This window comes from Myotis myotis, unplaced genomic scaffold, assembly GCF_014108235.1.
Source record: "Myotis myotis isolate mMyoMyo1 unplaced genomic scaffold, mMyoMyo1.p scaffold_m19_p_13, whole genome shotgun sequence".
Taxonomy (NCBI): Eukaryota; Metazoa; Chordata; class Mammalia; order Chiroptera; family Vespertilionidae; genus Myotis; species Myotis myotis.
Window position 1 is genome coordinate 6,381,455 of NW_023416317.1, and position 6,000 is coordinate 6,387,454.

The window sequence follows — 6,000 nt, forward strand, 5'->3', positions numbered from 1 at the left end:
TGGCCTGAAGTCTGGAGGTGGCCTCGCGAGGCATGGCTGGCTCACAGTCTCTCCTGCGCGTGCGGTCATGCTGAAGGCAGGCTGCAGTTCCATCTGAAGGCTTCAATGGGGGAAGACCCACATCCAGGACCACTCGCATAGGTGTGGGCAGGTGTCAGTCCTGTTGATTGAGTGGCTCAATTTTCCCTGGTCTGTTGACTGGGGTCCTTCTTTAGTTCCTTGCCAGATGGGCTCCTCCATACAGGAGCTTGCAGCATGGCCCCCAGCTTCACCTGAATAAGCAAAGAGGAAAAAGTGAGAGAGAACACCCAAGATGGAAGCCACAGAATTTTGCAACCTAATCTCTGAGGTGACATCCCATCACTTCTGCCAGCCACACTCAGGGGAGGGATGACACTGGGCATGAGTACACGGCAGCAGGACTCAATAAGGGCAATTTTTGAGGCAACATATAAATATTTTTAATTTAAATTCTTTATTGTTGAAAGTATTACATATGTCTCCTTTTTCTCCCATTGACCTCTCCCCAGCCGTTCCCAGCCCCCAGCATATGTACCTGCCCCCCTACTGGCTGTGTCCGTTGGTTATGCTTATATGCATGCATACAACTCCTTTAGTTGATCTCTTACACTCCCCTCCCACCTGAGGCAACATATAATTTACAATGCACCCCAAAACACTGCATGATGACTGGGCACATTAAAAAGGATCTTTCCATTTTCTTATTTATTTATTTATTTATTTATTTATTTATTTATTTATTTATTTTTGTTAATCCTCATCCCAGGATATGTTTCCATTGATTTTCAATAGAGTGGGAGGGAGGGAGGAAGGGAAGAAGGGAGGGAGGAAGGGATAGACAGAGACAGAAAAACATTGATGTGAGAGATACGACAATTGGTTGCCTCCCACATGCACCCAACCCCCAGGGTGGGTGTGAATGTTCCCCACATCCCGCGTGGTTCAGGGTTCGGGATCTGGAGGAGGGGTCACACACAAATGAAAGAGATGAGACAAGAAATAATAATTTGGAAATATTGGGGGCCAGGTGGGCAAGCCCAATGCAAGAGAAAGGACTTCCCCTGGTGCCCAGGCCTCACCAGCCTTTTATTCAATATTGGATACACATCTAGCTCTTAGGCAGGTAATTGTGGTAACAGACAGACTATCTTAAAGGTCAGTAAATATTAGAAGGATTTACTCTGAGACTATTTGATCAGGAGATAACTTGAGCCCCCATTGTCTGGACTAGATAATCGGTACATAACTCTGGCCCTTGCCATGGGTTCAAGGTTCACCAGCATTCCAGGATCCTTGTTTGCACTTCTCTGATAGTGAAGACAATGGGTGGCTTCCTGAAGGTGGGGATCAAACCTGCAACCCAGGTACATGTCATGACCAAAAATGAAACCTGAGACCTTTGGTGTATAGACCAATGCTCTAACCCAGTGGGCGGCAAACTCATTAGTCAACAGAGCCAAATATCAACAGTACAACGATTGAAATTTCTTTTGAGAGCCAAATTTTTTAAACTTAAACTATATAGGTAGGTACATTGTTATTAACTTAATTAGGGTACTCCTAAGGCTTAGGAAGAGCCACACTCAAGGGGCCAAAAAGCCGCATGTGGCTCGTGAGCCACAGTTTGCCGACCACAGCTCTAACCATTTAGCAACACTGACCAAGGCCATTTGCTTTTGGTATTATTGGCCATAACTAAGGAATAATTATTATTGCTATGCTTATTACCATCATATGAATCTTTTGTTTCTGAACTATCTCAACTATCTGTAACTGAGCAAGTTGATGTAGACCTGCCTAGACTTGACAAAGAATGATTCAATTCTTAGATGAATCAATATCTGCCAATATTTTGTTAAATATTTGACCAAAGAAAAAGCTGAGCTGTGGCTTGGTTTCTAAGATATCCTATATAATAAAACCCTAATATGCAAATCAAACAAACCACAGCACGACCAGTCATATGATCTGCACTGACCACCAGGGGGCAGACACTCAATGCAGGACCTGTCCCCTGGTGGTCAGTGCGCTCCCACAGGGGTAGTACCATTTAGCCAGAAGCCAGGCTCACGACCCTGTGAGCACAGCGGCAGTGGTGGGAGCCTCTTCCGCCTCTGCAGAAGCACTAAGGAGTATAGCAAGTCGAGTGGTAAGGAGCAGCGAACAGGCAGGTGGTAAGGAGCAAGGAATCCCAGACTATGGGAGGGATGTCCACCAAGGGGTCATGGATTGCGAGAGGGCACAGGTCGGGCTGAGGGACACACCCCCCCCCCCCAGTGCACAAATTTTGTGCACCGGACCTCTAGTATATCCTATATAATGAAAACCTAATATGCAAATTGACTGAACAGCAGAACAACCAGCAGAACGACTGGTCACTATGATGCACACTGACCACCAGGGGGCAGACGCTCAATGCAGGAGCTGCCCCCAGCTCATAGGCCCCAGGCCAGCCAAGGCGGGTGCCAGCAGGGGCCCCCTGATTGTCCCGCTGGTCACCCCGCAGATTTGCCCTGATTGCCGGCCAGGCCTAGGGACCCTACCCGTGCACAAATTTTGTGCATCGGGCCTCTAGTATATAAATAACCAGGATGAAATTTGCCCAGTTAATTTTTATGTTCTTTGACAAAGATCTCTGCTCTATTAATTGTACAAATTATCCTAAAACATTGTGGCTTGTGCACTTACTGCCCATCAGTTTGGCAAGCCTGTCACGTTGAAATACAACACAGAGATGCCCTTGCTGTAATTGCTATCCTCTGCTGAAGTGGCCACAGATTATTATGAGTCACCCTGCGCCAGTTCCCTGACATAGATGACAACGGCAAGTGGTTTTTCTCAGCCACTGACCATTGTTATATCCAAGGGCAAATTGAACCATTTTTTTCTTTATAGTCCAGGAAATAATGAAAAAACATAATTAGGGTTCATGATCTTCTCATTATAGGAAATTTAAACAGAAGTGTTCACCATTTAACCACAGTCATCTGGATAAGCACAAATAAGAACGCTTTATACTTCTTCAATTTCCAGCAACAAATGCTCAGCACCTATCACATGTCTACAGGAGCCTTTTTTCTGTATAAACATCTTACTCTCCCAACTTTATCACTAGAGGCCTGGTGCACAAAATTTGTGCACTGGGGCGGGGGGTCCCTCAGCCCAGCCTGCACCCTCTCGCAGTCCGGGACCCCTTGGGGGATGTCTGCCTCCGGGGGGATGGGATCGGGCCTAAGCCAGCAGTCAGATATCCCTCTCACAGTCTGGGACCCCTCACTCCTTACTGCCTGCCTGTAGCGGAGGCAGGAGAGGCTCCTGCCACCATTGCAGCGCTCGCCAGCCGTGAACCCGACTTCTGGCTGAGCGGCATTCCCTCTGTGGGAGCACTGCTCAGCCAGAAGCTGAACTCGCTACTCTTTAGCGCTGCTGTGGAGGCAGGGGAGGCTCCCACCACTGCCACTGTGCTCACCAGCTGTGAGCCCTGGTGGTCAGTGCATGTCATAGCAACCGTTCGTTCTACTGGTCGTTCTAGTCATTCCATTGTTCAGTTGATTTGCATATTAGGGTTTTATTATATAGGATGGTTAAGAAGCCTGCCTCTGGTCAAATTTCTTATCTATCCTTGATCCCCAAACCATTGCCTAACCCCTCAGAGACATCCCTCCTCTCCACTCCTTTCTTTCTGTAAAATACCTTGGTTTAGGCCAGTGATGGCGAACCTTTTGAGCTCAGCATGTCAGCATTTTGAAAAACCCTAACTTAACTCTGGTGCCATGTCACATATAGAAATTTTTTGATATTTGCAACCATAGTAAAACAAAGACTTATATTTTTGATATTTATTTTATATATTTAAATGCCATTTAACAAAGAAAAATCAACCAAAAAAATGAGTTCGTGTGTCACCTCTGACACGTGTGTCATAGGTTCGCCATCACTGGTTTAGGCCTTTAAAAATCATAACAGAATGGTTATGAATGTTATGAGCCTATATAATAAAAGCCTAATATGCTAAGTGTCTGGTCATATGGTCGTCTGTTCAACCAGTCAAAGCATGACATGCTGATGATATGCTAAGGCTGCTCAACTGCTTGCTATGATGCACACTGACCACCAGGGGGCAGATAGTCAACTGGTCAACCAGTCTCTATGATGTGCACTGACCACCAGGGGGTAGGCGCTCTGGCTGGTAGGTTAGCTTGCTGCTGGGGTCCGGCCGATCAGGACTGAGCGAGATGGGCCAAACAAGCCCTGGAGTCCTCTCAAAGTCCCTCCATGGCTGGCCAACCTCCCGCATCCCTCCCCAGCCCCGATCATGCACTGATGGGGTCCCTCGGCCTGGCCTGTGCCCTCTCACAATCCAGGACCCCTTGGGGGATGTGGGAGAGCCGGTTTAGCCCAATCCTGCAGGCCCGGCCGAGGGACCTCACTGGTGCACGAATTCATGCACTGGGCCTCTAGTTAACTCATAAACACCTTCTCCTGACTCCATATCCCCATTTCCACTTCACCAGCCAGCTCTGCATGAGTAGAAGAAACTGCAACCATTTTATGTCAGGCAGCTGTGGGCGACTGACCCATTTCCCTGTTTACTTTCTCACTGGATCCAGCTGCCACATGTGTCTTAGTTATTTTAATCCAGTCTAGACCCCTGGTTTATGAAAGGAAAACAGTAAAACCCCAAAGGAAGGCATTGCCACTTTAGGAGACAGTTGACAAAGCTAAACATAGTCTTCACATATGATCTGGGAATTGTGTTCCTTGGTACTGAAATTAGTTGAAAACTTATGTCCACACAAAAACCTGCACATGGATGTTTATAGCAGCTGTAGTAATAATTTCCAAAACATGGAAGCAATCAAGGTGTCCTTCACTAAGTGAAGGGTAAATAAACTGTGGTATCCAGACAGTGGAAGGGTATTCACTGTTAGAAAGAAATGAGCTATCGCCAGCCTGAGTGGCTCCATTGATTTAGTGTCATCCTGTGCACCTACAGGTTGCCTGCCAGTGCGATTCCCATCAGGTTTCATCCCAGTCAGGGCATGCACGGAAGGCAACTGATCAATGTTTCTCTCTCACATAGATGTCTGTCTGTCTGTCTCTCTCTCTTCCACTCTCTAAGCATGTCCTTGGGGTGAGGATTAAAAAAAGAAAGAAATAAAAAAAGAAAGAAAGAAATGAGCTACCAATCCATGAAAAGGCACGAAAGAACCTTAAAAACATATTGCTAAGTGAAAGAAGACAATCTACAGAGGCTATACTGTATACTGTACAATTCCAACTATATGACATTCTGGAAAAGGCAAAATATGGAGACAATAAAATGGTCAGTGGTTCCCAATGTTTCAGGGAGTTGGGGATTGAGGGGTGAACAGGCAAAGCATAGAGGATTCTTAGGACAGTGAAACTATTTTGCAGGATGCTATAATGGTGAATACGTATCATTATACATTTATCAATACCCACAGAATGTACAATACTGAGTGATTTACCTAAACTATAGATTTAGAATGATAATGATGTTTTAATGTAGGTTTGTCAGCTGTAACACTTGTACCACTCTGGTGGAAGAAGCTAATATTTGAGGAGGGTGTGTGTGTGTGTGTGTGTGTGTGTGTGTGTGTGTGTTGGGGGTTGGGGATGGCAAGGAGTATATGGGAATTTCCTGTACTTTCTTCTGAATTTTTCTGTGAACCTAAAACTGTTCTAAAAAATGAAGTCTATTATAATAAAAAAGGAAGTCATTGTACTGTTCCTTGAGATTCGAAATGATAACATCCTTTAGTCAAATTCTATCCTCCTTCTACTCAGGGAGAAATAAAGGAAGGGAGGGAGGAAGACAGGAAAAGTGGAAAAGTAAGATTATGTAAGAAAAGAAAAAGATCCATGTTTAAAAGACACTTTTTCTCCAATCCAAATGTCCACCGGCAGATGAATGGATAAACCAAATATGGTCATGCACACAATGGGACATTGTTC